Source organism: Eptatretus burgeri, chromosome 10 (assembly GCF_056783735.1).
Source record: "Eptatretus burgeri isolate ZD-2024b chromosome 10, Ebu_testis_v1, whole genome shotgun sequence".
Lineage (NCBI taxonomy): Eukaryota > Metazoa > Chordata > Myxini > Myxiniformes > Myxinidae > Eptatretus > Eptatretus burgeri.
The window spans coordinates 27,408,378-27,423,377 of NC_140970.1; the positions used below are offsets into that span (position 1 = coordinate 27,408,378).

Consider the following 15,000-nt stretch of genomic DNA (forward strand, 5'->3'; position numbering starts at 1 on the left):
CACCCAACTCATCCTTAAACTTACCAATAACCTTTTCATTCTTTTTGGAAAATAACTCACTCTTCTTGCTGAAATTACTTGTATCATATACTCCAATATTTTTCTTCATATCTTCATAAACATCATCAGTTTTTATATCTAGGATAAAACTATCAGTGTCCATATACAACAATGAAACATTTTCACCATACTCTTTCTTTAAGTCATTATACAAATAATCATACATCAATATCTTTGATAAATCAAGAACTGCTGTTCCAATATAAATTGGTTTATCCATTACAATACTTTCCTTTTTCATATGAATTGCAGAAAAGTTCTCTGAAAAAACCTCTTCTCTCTCAAAACTTGGTTTATTTATCAATCTCGAAGCTTCTTTCCAAGATGTTGCGAATCTAATGTTTTGCCTGTTTCTAACATTTTCCATAGTCTTTCCAAATACAGCATTATTCATTAATTTATAAAAGTCCCCTTCAAATTTTACTTTTGTATTTGCTCTCATATCTGTATTGAATTGAATATACTTTTTCACCCAAGGACTTTGTTTAAATTTTAAAACTCTATGAATTTTAGCTACTCTCAATCCTTCTCTCAAAAACTGTTTTAAGCTTCTCTGATGTAAAACATATCCCTCTTTATCATAGAATGTTGTTAATAACTTTTCTGTTGATTTGCCTTTAATATTAAAACTTTTATGATAATCACTGAACCATTCTTTCTTTGGGGTTTCTTTCTCACATGCAAAAGGAAGGTCTTTATGCTTATTATGAAGAACACTCGGGTACCTCAAATCAACTTCAAAATAATAACCTTCTTCTTCGTCATTCAATTCCTCTTGAGAAGAAATAACAATATTCATCAAAGCCTTTTCATAATCCTTTTCTTCCACCCACTCTAATTTACCATAAGGTAGAGATTGAGACATTGCCCATCCATACAAATTATTAGCATCAAAATACATCAAATAATTACTATCTTTTTCACTATCATAATTTGGGAGATATTTATTATTTGCTTTCGCATATCTTTTTGAACATACTTGTGATATTCCACCTCTCTTGGACTTCTCAATCATCAAAAGCATATCAACATCACTGATTAAATCTATATCTTGTTTTGTCATTTTCAACATTGCACTCCAAGCTAAACCAGGAGCTGTGAAATAGTGGGCAGGGTCTAATCCATAACAATTTTTATTATGACAGAGTGTTCTAAAAGCCTCAAACACATCAGCTAACAATAAAACATCTGTTTTTAGATATAAATCGTGATATTCTCCAAGGTTCTTTATCTTAAATAATTTCCATATTTCTTGTGCGTGTTTATATTCCTTATCACTTATCTCTTCTTCATAAAGGTTATTATAGAAACTTTCTTTTGATGGAAGTTGTGTTTCTTTAAATCTCATAAATGAATCCATATAATCATAAGGATAAATTCCCTTACTTGTAAGAATTTTCTCTTTACTTTGAATTTCATTCCTTGTTTGAATTTCCTCTCTCGTAAGAATTCCTTCTTTAATCAGAATTTCATCTTTAATCAGAATTTCCTCTTTAGTTAGAATTTCATTCATTGTTCGAATTTTCTTTATGATTAGAATTTCATCTTCAGTTAGAATTTCTTCATTAATTACAGTTTCCTCTTTACTTTGAATTCTCTCTTTAATCTGAATTTCCTCTTTAGTGAGAATTTCCTCTTTTGGAAAGAATGAATTAAGATTTGGAAAAGAGTCCGTGGAGTTTAGATTTGATGCGAGGTAGGCTAGTGGTGTTCCCATAAACTTGTAAGAATCTAGAAACCTAATACGAGTTAAAGGTTTTGTGAATATCATTTTTGAAAATGAAATATACTTTTGACTTGTGTTTGTTATGGCAGAAATATTCCCTGGTGTTTTTGAAAGTTCATTTATAAATAGATGTGTATCATAGTTGGCGCTGTTGTGAAGAAAGACTGGAATAAAAGAAGGTAATTTATAATTAAGATTACAACAGGAATGAGCGGGACCTCTATATTTACCAGTAAGATGACAATGGTCTCTAACTTTAGACTCCTTAATTTCCCCCTCACAAATATGACAGATATTGTTCATTCTAAATTCTAATTTTTCTTCTTTGGTTAATTTCATCGGTTCATTTGTTTCTTTCATTAATTTAGTGAGTCTTATACAATCCTTTTCTAATCGTTTTACAAACTCTTGTGAAGCATTTTTTCCACGATAATGTTCAAGTTTGTTATACTTTTCTCCAACAGATGATTTGATATAATAACAGAAACCACAAGGAATATGTTTTTGATATTTATTTGTATATGGTTCTTTTGGATTAGGAGAAGCAGTATTTATCTTTTTAAGGATACACTCAAAATCAGCGTATATCACAAATGGGTGCATGATAGATTTATTATAATCTTCAAAAGAAATCTTTTCACCAGGTTTAGGCATTGTAATTACAGCTGATTTATGATTACTACAATATTTTGAATGTTGTTCTAATCGTTCTTTTGTATGAAATGAATTAAGACATCGCTTACAAGGATATATTTTGTTTGCTGTTCTGAATACCTGAGAAGAGATTAATCTTGATAAATTATTGATGTATGTGTAATGTGAATTCTTTCCAACACTAAAATATAAAAGATCAATGTGTGTTTCTTCATTTTTATAGTTGTTTGAAATTTTTAATATTTGAACTTTGTTTGTATCCGTTAATCCATATACATTAATAGAAAGATTATTCTTTTTCTCAAATTTAGGAATATCTGTTAGTGGCATTGGGAATTTAAAATCTTTAATGTCCAAGGTATTCTCATATTTCATATATTGTTTTACTCTTTCTGAATTACATTTTGGTGGATGTAAGTGAGCAAGAACAGACCAGAGAAAACATTTATTATCATTGTTCTTAATATTAACAACTGCCTTCTTTAGTTTTATTTCTTTTGGTAATTCAATATAAGAAGAAGCTTTAAGAGGGTTTGATTTTAGAATGTGTATATCTAAAAAGATGATTTTTTTAATATTGAATCCACTTCCTACCACTGTATTATCAACATCCTCCTCTTGTCTTGATAGTTCTTCATAAACCCCACTATTCAAAAAATCTTGAAATGATGTTATAAAATGAAGATCTGTTCTCATATAAGGAGTTTGTTCTTCATCTTGTCTTTTCATATTCATTTTCACTCCCATATAAAACTTTAAAGTTTTCATTTCTTTTAATGTCTTTTTAATAAAATTTTCAACATCAGGTTTCACTATTTCAATTGATTCAGCTATTGATGATGGACCGGGTTCTCCAAATTGAAAAATCCTTATTTTTATATGCCCTTTAAATGCCCCATCAGTGTTTTCAATATAATAGTCTCCCTTTACTTTAAACTCATTTTTTCTTGTGTTTTTGTGATTGAAGATGTTTATTATAACTACTCTTCAAAACATCCTTTGAACAGATATCACAATGTTTTCTTTCCAACTCAAGAGGAGATATTTTATGAAACAGATTAAATGTGTGTTTGTTGGTTCGGAGGTGTTTTCTATAATGTTTATATTCGTGATTACAAACATCGCAGTACGTTGTATTCACCATATTTATAGAATAAAACTTTGCTTAAACTAAAATTTTCTTGATGAAAATTTCGTTTGTTTTACAGGTGAATCTGTGCTTAAAACCATTTTATCCTCCAACTTTTTCACTTAATAAATACAATGTTTCAAGACACAAAAGACAAGTTTCAATCAATCTCTTCATCTGTTAAAGATACTGAGAAATATGTCAAGGATGTAAAATTGAACAAAGATAAATATAACAACTATTGGATAAAAACTATTATGGTAAATAATATGAGTTCTTCAATTTCCTTCAGTGGAAGGGCTTTTAGTATACCTGGTAGAACATCAATTAAAGTATCTCTAACAAAAGTTTCTCCTCTCCTTCTAGTAATATATTCAAAACTAGAAAAAGCAATGAAACAAGAAAAAGTATCAAAGAACAAAAACCTTATGGATGAAGCTTTAGAAAGAAAAGATAAGACCATCTGTAATATGCAAGGAGAAATTTGTATTTTTTTCAACAACCCTAAAGATGTAAATCCTGATGAAATAAAGGATGTTAATATATCAGGTGAAATGACATTTCGTTCAATAGTAGTTAACGATAATTTTAAAATTACCTTTAATATAAAAAATGTTGTCGTTGAATCTGATAATGAAAAAAGTATATCGATATCGATGGTAATATACAACTGAAAGTATAGATGAATTTCAGTTTAAGTAAAGTTTTACTTTATAAATATGCTAGACTTTCCTGATTCTCCATATGACAAATTTGAGAATTGTCCTGCGTGTGAAAGACGGGGATTAAACACAGAGTCAAAAGCCTATAAACAATGTATATTCTGTGATTATCTTCTAATTAATGATAATAAAAAATATAAAAAGGAAAATAATTCTTTTAGATTTACACCAAAAATGAATTACTTTACAAGATTGATTAGAGAAATGAATGTAAAGTATGAGGATGATAACACACCTTTCCTTACAAGGGAAGAAACTGAACGTATAAGAGAAATGTTCAAAGGATTGTTGTTGTATATTATTCATGGATGTAATTTTCAGGGAAATATCAACACAAGATATTGTATAAATAAAATAATGGATTATCTTGAAATTAAACCTGAACTTAGGATAAAATATAGAGTTTCTAAAAAAGCCAATAATAAATTAAATAACCTGTTTTTCAAATATATAAATGAATGATTTTTTACCTATTTGGGAAAATAAGATAAAATTTAACAACCATAAAAATCTCCCAAATTCATTAAGATGTCTCATAGTTGGTTCAAGTGGATGTGGAAAAACCTGCTTACTTTTAAAAATGCTCCTCACTCCCAACTTTTTAGATTATGACAATTTAATAATTTTCACAAAGTCGAGTTTTCAACCAGAGTATCAACTACTCTCACAAGGTTTTAATGCTGGTCTTCAAAAAGAAGATATAATCGGTTTATTTAAACGTCAAAAAAACCTAAATGATTATAACATTGAAGATATAATTCAACTATTTTGTGATACACAGAGATGTAAAAAGAAATCAAATCCTATAACTTGTATTCTTAGTGATAATACGGATGATATACCGTCTCCCCAAGATTTGGATAAATCAAAAAGAACCTCGTTATCTTTGATGATTGTGTTAATGAGAGAAACCAAACGGTAATGGACAGCTACTACACAAGAGGGAGACATTCTTCTTGTAATTGTATTTATCTTAGTCAATCGTACTTTCAACTTCCTCGTCGTTCCATCAGAAACAATGCTAATACTTTTATTTTATTCAAGTTAAATTCAATAGATATCAATAATTTTTGGAGAGATAATTGTTCTACATTATGTAGTAAAAAGAAATTTGAGGATTATATGAAGCACACGACTGAAAAATATAAATATATTGTTGTGAAACAAGATGAGATATTAAGGGATATATTTTTTGTTTTATAAACAATTACATATATAAATGACAACTATTATTATAAATCTTGTGGGTAAATCTGCTTCTGGAAAAAACTTTCATAAATCAAGGTTCTTGTGTAGTACAAATGAGAATATTGTAAATTTACTTAAAAACACCCCGTGATACGCATTGTATCAACAACAACTAGAGCAATAAGACCTGGAGAAGTAAAAGGTGAAGATTATCACTATATTTCAGTGGAGGAACATATGCGATTGAGGAATGAAGGTCAAATGTTTGAGGAGGTTTCTCTTGGTACAACAAAATATTCACATTGTAAGAGTGAGTTAAGGAAACTAAAATCTGGTGGTGTTGGGATATTAGAAACTAATCCAGAAGGAACGAGACAAATTATTAAACATCTGAGTGGAGTGAAGATTTTATCATTCGGTTTTGATGTTGATGAAGAAACTCAACGCAAACGTATGAAAAGCAGAGATGCAAGTATTAGTGAAGAAGAAATTACAACTCGCATTAATGTTAATAAAGAATTTGATGAAATATTTAAAGAAAAGGATTTATTTGAACACATCTACTTGAATGATGAAGAAAAGGAAAATTTCCCTGTTGATCTTTACAATTCATTAAATGATATTTTACAATAAATAAATGGATGTAAAAGAAAGAGCAAGAAGATTTAAGGAACATCAAGAGTTGGTTTCAAAAGTTGTAAAACAACAGGAAGACATAAAGAAGAAACGCAGACAGAAACTAACGGGCGAAGAAGCATTTGAAAGAAAACAAGAGAAATTTTTTAAACCACTTTTAAAAACTTCCCAAGAAAAAATGAAAGATGTTTCCACAGTTCCCACAGTAGAATATACTCCCAGAAAGCTCCAAATGTTAAAAGATTTCAGTCAAATGACGGAGGAAGAATTAGAGCATATTGGAGAATTAGAACATGATGAAGGTTTATTTCAACAACTGGAAGAGATTAATCAACCCCCTGATTATATTGTGAATGCTGTTCAAAACAATGAATATTCAGCGGATTCAAAAACCAAAGCAGGACTCATTCCAACAGAACAACCAGCAATATTTCATCTTGTTCAAGAAAAGGTATTGATATTTAATGATGAATTAAGGTTCTTAAGTTCTGCTCAACCCCCTGTTAAACTAACTCCGAGATTAATGTTTCTTCTCACAAAAGATGGAAGACAAGGTTCAACTGTGAAGGATGAATCAAAGTATATTGATAAACCATTGGATATGGAAAATAATGATGATAGAGTATATATTGATTTGCTGAACACTCTAAATTATAAGGTTATTCTTTCTGGTAAAAGTAGGAAGAATGAGAAGGAGAAACACATTATTCAGGCTTTAAGTATCCTTGGTTCAGGTGTTAGTTTTCTTCCAAATGACCCATCGCAATTAGTTAATAGACTGTTATTGTTGTTAGGCAGTCAGAAGGCTGGAAATAACAATTGTTTTAATGAAGCATCAGCCATTTTAGACCAGTTGATGAACATGAAAATAATTAATAAATATCAATATAAAGACATTTTATCTCATATTAAATAAGATGAGAAGCACAATCCTTAGTTTCAATTTCACAACAAGCGACCACACATCTTCATTCCCATACCCACTACAACTTGACACAACAAAAGAATATGAGGCATCTTTATTGTCCATGGAAACTTATAATACCTTATTTAATATAACTGATAAAAATGACAAGTTTAGTTATAATCCCGGAAGTGGATACAAAACGATAACAGTCTCACCCGGAGCATATGAGATTTCTCAAATATCTTCCGAAATTGCTCGTCTTATGAAAGAACAGGGTGATGAACCAAAAAATATTGTTATAAACATTCAAAAACATACTTCAAAATCAACGATTAAAGTTAAAAATAACTACAAGGTTGATTTCACAATTGATAATTCATTTAGAGAGTTATTGGGTTTCTCCTCAAAAAGATTGAAACTAATGGGACGTTTTACAGTGATAATGTCATTCAAATATCCTCAGGAATAAATTCGGTGTTAATTCACTTTGATTTGATTGATGGTGCTTATAATGATGGAAAAAAGCAAATACAATATTTTCATTCAGTGCATACTCAACCCCAATTGGTTATAAATTCAATATGGAACCCAAAAATTTGGTTTATCTACCTGTGTCAGGAAAAACCATACACAGAGTAAATTTTAGGATAACCGACCAAGATAATCGTGTGATTTCTTTTAATGGAGAAGTTATATCCATCAGAATTCACCTACGTGAAGTTTTCCAATAAATAAATACGATGGTTATTGTGAGGAAACACGAGTTGGGAAAATATAAAATAATTACAGGGGATGGGATGTTCCTTTCCCCATACTACAAGGAGGAAGGTATGTATCTTGGTAGAGGATACTATAAACCTAAGAGACAAAGGGGTGTTGGACATCAATTTAGAGGAGATGGGATAATTGATACTCTCATGGGTATTGGTTCAACTATTCTTAAACATAAAGATCTAATTGGTTCAACTGCTTCTGCTGTGGGAAATGTAGCAGGTGCTGTAAAGAGTATAAAAGATGCTCAGAAGGAATCTCATAAATTACAAGCAATAAAAGAAATTAAGAAAGGCAAAACTCAGTTGTCCCACCAAGAACGACAGAAAATAATTCAAATACTTGGATCAGGGTTTCAAAAGTTTTAACATCTTTTTTCCTAAATAAATACAAGTATGGAAGCAATTGATAGTATCTATGATTTGGATGATACTATTATTATCTCAAACTCCACTAAAAAAGAAGATTACTTCAAGGTAAATGCAATAACTGGAACAGACTGGAATACGAATGGTACAAAAAGTTTTGAAATAAATAATCAACAAACCTATTTGAATCTCTCCGAAAGTTTCTTGTTGTGTAAATTTAAATTCACTAAAGCTGGGAATAACACAAACGCTACACTTGTAAATGATTTCTTCTGGAAAATGTTTGATAGTGTGCGTTTGTATATTGGAACACAAGAAGTTGAAGCGGTTGATTATGTCTCTGCTGTATCTGAAATGATAAAATTTACACTCTATACATTCAGTGATAGAATGGGAAAGGGGTCTGTCGAAGGTTTTATTCCTGATATGTCAACGGGAACAAACACAGACCCTGGATATATTCAAAGGAAAGGAGCGTATAATGATGATACAAAAGCAGAAAATAGTTTTACTGTGGCGGTTCCTCTTAAAGGTATATTTGGATTTTGTGATCATGATAAAGTTCTGTATGGTCTTAAAATTAGATTTCAACTACAAAGGAATGATAATGAAAATAGATTGCTTTTTGGTGTTGGTAATGCTTTTGGTGATCAGAATAAATTTGTAATTGAGGAGATGAGTTGGTATATCAGTGAATATACTCCTAATCTTAAAACAGAAGAGATGTTGAATCGAAGACTTAACTCAAAGAAACCACTCAGTGTATCATACCTCAAAAGAAGATGTCAACACGTTAAACTCAATCAAACTACTTACACGTGGAATTTGGGTGTTCTGGAAGGAAAGCCACGATATCTGTGGATCATTTTTAAAAAGCCAGATGGTGATACTGCGACTGATAAGAATAATGCATTGAGTGATAATGCTAAGGTGAAACAACTTCGCGTTTCTCTAGATGGAACATTTTATCCACGAGATAGATTGGAAATTAATTGGGAAAAAATGATTTTGCTGAAGCATACAAGTCTTACCAAAAGGTGTGTGAAAGTAATGGAAATAAAGAACCTATTTTGGATATGACAGCATTTAAAAGTTTGTATACAATCTATGCGTTTGACCTGAGCGCCCAAAGGAAACTATAAAGTCTAATCGAGTGGATACTTCCCTATACATTGAAAGAGGAGAGAGTGAAGAAGTTGATACATATTGTTTGCTTTTGGAAGAAACAGAATTGCAGATTAATACAGATAATGGTGTGATGATTAGTCTCACATAATTTTTTGTTAAATAAATGAGTGGCAAAGTACCAACTGGGGTATATGTTAATCAAATCAATCTTCATAAACTATCATCTTGTGTTCAAAATCAAAAGCCTTGTACGATTAACGTTAATACAATTCAGAGAAAAGGAGCAGTAAGAATTGATGTTTTGCTCACAAGAGAACAGGTTAAAATCTTGAATGACACTGGCTCACTTAAAATTAAAATGACAAAACCAATGTTGAAAAAATATTCAATAAGAGAGACGAGTGGAGGATTTCTCCCATTTCTAATTCCTTTATTTGCTGGTTTAAGTGCGGTTGGAGCATTGACGGGTGGTATTTCAACAGCGGTGAAAACTGCCAACGAAAGGAAGGCTCAACTCCAGGCTCAAAAAGAATTGGAAAGACATAACAAAGAGTTGGAGAAACAAATTAGTGGAAGTGGCGTAATTGTAGATTTTGCTGAAAAACTTGAAGGTCTGCCTGATAAAGCGAGATTGTTAGTTGGAGATATGCTTTCTTCTATTGCACAAGCAGGTGTAAAATTAACGAAAAGAGGTAATGGATTATATCTTTCTAATAAATAAATGAGCATTGATGAGTGGTTGAAAGAATTTGGAAAGAATACAACATCAAATTTACAACTTGCCAAATATTGTAAGAAATTAAAAATTCAAAATGTGGTTATTTGTATGAGAGATGAATTAACAAATGTGCCGAAACATACAAAGAATATTATTATGAACTTAGAAGATAATAATGGGAACGGTTCTCATTGGGTTTGTATTTTTAATAATCAAGACAAATATTATTTTGATAGTTTTGGTCTTCCACCACCTGTTGAAGTCATAAAATTCTTACAGAATGGTGTTTATCAAACATTTCAAGTCCAAGAATTAAATTCCAAGTGTTGTGGTCAATTATGTCTATATGTGTTATTTCAACTCAACAAAAATAAAAAATTTTATGATATTATTTTTAATCTAATATAAATGACTTATGTTGGTAAAGATGGTTCTATCTTTGGTGTATCTCAAGAACTGGATATTGATTTATCAAATTATTATACAAAGGCACAGGCTGAACGACATAAATATAATATAAACAAAAATATTAACATGAAAAATGCTTATAAATTAAAAAATTATCCAAGCCCAACTGACGCGAATGACTTGGTGAGATTAAGCGATTTATCACAATATATATACTTGAATAAAACGGCTGTGTATTCCAAAGATACAGAAGTGTTGATATTATCTCCAGGTCATACAGAATTCACAGTTCGAATTAAAATAAATTTTTATAAAGAAGGGCGTATCGTTTGTATGAGAATAGAACAATGGGGGTATGATATGAATGATTTAGGGTATAATTGGTCATTTAAAATTAACCTCGAAGACCTGGAACAATTAAATCAGTCTCGTAAGGAAGAATATTATCCACTTGGTATCGAGAATGAGTTTTGTGGGTCCACGATTAGTAAACAACAAATAAAAGAATTTAATAAGGGTAAATATAATAATGGTTTTGCCCTTGTTTATCTCATGAAAACAGAAAAAACAGGATTATATATAATAAGTAAGGAAATACAAAATGATTTAACTATGGGAAGATGGGGAGGTGTTTCGTGCCATAATATTATTCTAACATATATTTCTAATACATAAATGACAGCAAGAAGGCTTCAAGAAAATTATCATTTCTGTGTCCAAGCATACCTTCAAGAAAAGGGTATTCGGTATTTTAATAAATATGTTCTACAACATAAGAATGAGGTATTTTCAATAAAAGATTGGCATTATGCTGATGTTGATAAACCGACAACTTTAGATTTAATTAGAATGTTAAATAATGAAAAAATTATAAAGTTAAGAAAAGGTAAGGCTCTTTTAGAAATTCAAAAGAAATTTTATTGGTTTCCTGTTGTAAAAAAAATTATTTTCGATGCAGGAATAACAAGAAATCCTGATGAATATATGTATAATATTCTATGGGGTGTAAACGATTCAAGGATAGTAAGGGATGAGGAAGGAGTTGAAGAAGAGAGGGAAGAGGAGGAAAAGGAGAATGAGGAGAAGGAGAAGAAAGAGAAGGAGGAAAAGGAGAAGAAAGAGAAGGAGGAAAAAGAGAAGAGAGAGAAGGAGGAGAGGGAGAAGAAAGAGAAGGAGGAAAAAGAGAAGAGAGAGAGGGAGGAGAGGGAGGAAAGAGCGAGACAAAATAAATATCAAAATATGGAAACCAGTGAGATACAAAAAGATTGGCGGTATTACAGAAAATAACTCAACCCACCGAGGAGGAAAACAAAGAATTGACAAGTCTATTTGCAATATTTTCTTCAAGACTATTGACATCGTCAAGCTATTCATTTTAATTCAAGTTTTTTCTTAAATAAATGGAGGAGAGAGTGAAGGCATTTCTTAGGATTCTTTATGTTTTAAAAATTAAGATTCAAATGTGCATGTTGGAAACTAAAAAGGTTTTTGCACTCTGCAGGACTTTTTCACATAAATAAATGAGTTATTGTCTCAAATGTAAAAAGAAAACTAATACTAAAAATATTTCATATATTAAAAGTAAAAATAACAGGGTTATCCAAAAAGGTATATGTTCGGTGTGTGGTTCAAAAAAAATCAATTTATCTCCAAACACAAACTCGGAGGAGATATACAAAAGTTTTTATCAGGAAGTAAATTTACAACTACTGGAATACCAGGGGAATTACATCTTCCAGGGTATTCTTTCTGTGGTCCAGGCACAAACTTGGATAAAAGATTAGATGAGGCAGACAATCCTAAATCCTGGAGTAAACCAATCAATAGAGTTGATGAAGTGTGCATGAGACACGATATTGATTATGGGAATACCACAACGTTGGAAGAAAAGCATGAAGCCGATAGAGAAATGTTGTATAATTTGTCTCTGATACAAAATCCAACCTTGAGAGAAAAAGTTGATAGGTTCATCGTGAAGAAGATGATTAGTGCTAAATTGAAACTTGGACTTGGAAATTCAAAAAACTCATAGGCTCTAATGATGCCATTAAGACTGAAGAGCAATTAGCTGATGAATTACATAAACCAATATTCACAAAGTTTCAGAGAAGGAAAGTTTATTCCAAGGAAGTAGATTATATCTGGTCTGCTGATTTGATTGAACTCAATAATGATAAGGGGTACAAGTATGCTTTAACCGTTATTGATTTGAGGAGTAGATATGCGTGGGTTGTCCCTTTAAAAAACAAAACAGGTAATACTCTTATGTTAGCTTTTCAACAGATATTTAATAAAAGTAAGAGAAAACCTAAAAAATTGTGGACTGATGAGGGTAGAGAGTTTTATAATAAGACATTTATGAATTTTCTAAAAAATAACAGTATTACATTATACAGTACCTTTAATGAAGGGAAGGCAGTTGTTGTTGAACGTTTTAATCGTACCTTAAAAGAGAGACTATATAAAAAATTCACACAACTCGGTTCACAACAATGGTTATCTTTTATTCAGGATATTGTGGATAAGTATAATGACACGATTCACACGTCAACGAATATGAAGCCATCAGAAACATTTACAAAATTAAAATATGAAAAAGAGATTAATGTCAGAAAACCTAAGTTCAAAGTTGGTGATATCGTAAGAATATATAGGTGGAAATCTCATTTTGAAAAGGGTTTTACTGAACGATGGACGAAAGAACTTTTTAAAATTGTTGATGTAATAGATACGGTTCCTTGGACTTATAAGATATATGATTTGGAAGGGGAAGAGATTTTAGGTTCATTTTATTCACAGGAATTACAAAAGACAAAGATAAATTGAAATTTTTGACTCCGCCCTTTTTGGCTCCACCCACACAAGCCCCACCCACACAAACCCCACACAAACCCACCACACACAAACCCCACACAAGCTCCAATAAATTGAAATTTTTTGACTCCGCCCCTTTTTGACTCCACCCACACAAGCCCCACCCACATAAACCCCTCCCACACAAACCCCACACAAACCCCACCACACACAAACCCCACACAAGCTCCACACAAGCTCCACACAAGCTCCACACAAGCTCCACACACACAAGCTCCACCCATATTCACATAATTAGTGATTAGTTAATTAGTTCCCCCACACACAACATGTTTATTTAATTAAAAAATTATCCACCCATCCACACAAGCTCCACTCATCCACCCGTCCACCGATCTCTCCACCCATCCATTGATCCACACAAACCTCATCCACATTCGCCCCTGCCCACATAAACCCTGCCCACATCAACCCCTCCCACATAAGTCCTGTCTACACAAGCTCCACACAAAAACTCCACACACATAAACCCTGTCCACATAAACCCCTCCCACACAAGCTCCACCCACATAAACCCCGCACACACAAGACCCACCGAAGCCCCGCTCACATAAGCCCCACCCACATAAACCCCTCCCACACAAGCCCCACCCACATAAACCCCGCCCACACACACCCCGCCCACACAAGCCCCACCGAAGCCCCGCCCACATAAACCCCTCCCACACAAGCCCCACCCACACCACCCCCACGCACACCCGGCCCACACACGCCCCACCAAAGCCCCGCCCACACAAGCCCCTCCCACACAAGCCCCACCCCCTCATCCCCCTGTGCGCCCCACCTTTGACCCACCACCTCCCTCATCCCACCCCCACCCTTCCCCACACACACACATGGGGAGGGGAGGGATGGGATGAGGGTGATGGGTCATTGGGGGGCACACCTACCCTCCCTTCATGTTTTGATCCTCTTCTTGTAATTCAGAATCAAGTAATTGTATACAAAACAAATATAATTTATTAATATTGAAAATATTAAATATTCATTTGCGAGAATGTATAATCTTTCCCAGCAATCTTCTCCAGATGTCTTGTGATTTCGAAACTCAGACACCATATTCTGTTTTGAAACAAAAGTGGATAATAATTACATGGTAATATGAGTAAGCCTCGTTGACCACTGAATTAACACACCAGGAGGCCGACTCAGCCTGTCATCCTTTCAAGGTCAATAAAATTAATTCCAGTGTACTGACAAAACCGCGTTCAAACTAATAATGCAACCAACATTAGACGACATTCTAAAGAGAGAGTGATATTAATAATAATTCAGAAATATTTACCTCCAGAAAATCATGTGTTGTACAAGATTGCTTCAACAGCTGATGTTGTGCGATAGTGCTGAAAAAAAAAAAAAAAAGTCAAGGGTATAGATGAAGAGACAGACAGACAGGGAAAGCAACACACACCCACACACGCACACACACACACACACACACACACACACACACACATAGACACACATAGACACACACACACACGCACACACACACACACACACACACACACACAGAGACACACATAGACACACGTGTCTCACCATTGGTTTAATTCATTCGAGATCAGAGACCGGTCATTATAAATCATTGATCTCTTCAATAAGAGCAGAGAGAGGTAGGTAGGAAGACAGACACACACACACGTGTCTCACCATTGGTTTAATTCCTTCGAGATGATAGGACGTGATAAGACTTCGTGCCACTCATTGA

At 32.7% G+C, this 15,000-nt stretch overlaps 2 long non-coding RNA genes across 2 annotated transcripts in view; one reads left to right on the top strand and one right to left on the bottom strand.

Annotated features, from left to right (window-relative positions):
• LOC147018150 (uncharacterized) overlaps positions 1–15,000 on the top strand; it is a 116,848-nt gene that overhangs the window by 75,434 nt on the left and 26,414 nt on the right. The gene's annotated exons all lie outside the window — the stretch shown is intronic.
• Positions 14,241–15,000, bottom strand: part of LOC147018151 (uncharacterized) — a 1,577-nt gene continuing 817 nt past the window's right edge. The window contains exons 2-4 of the long non-coding RNA XR_015062788.1: positions 14,943–15,000; positions 14,575–14,632; positions 14,241–14,351 (exon numbers count right to left, since the gene is read on the bottom strand). The exon at positions 14,943–15,000 is cut by the window's right edge and continues 101 nt beyond it. This is a non-coding gene — a long non-coding RNA (uncharacterized LOC147018151). The remainder of the gene's footprint in view (positions 14,352–14,574; positions 14,633–14,942) is intronic.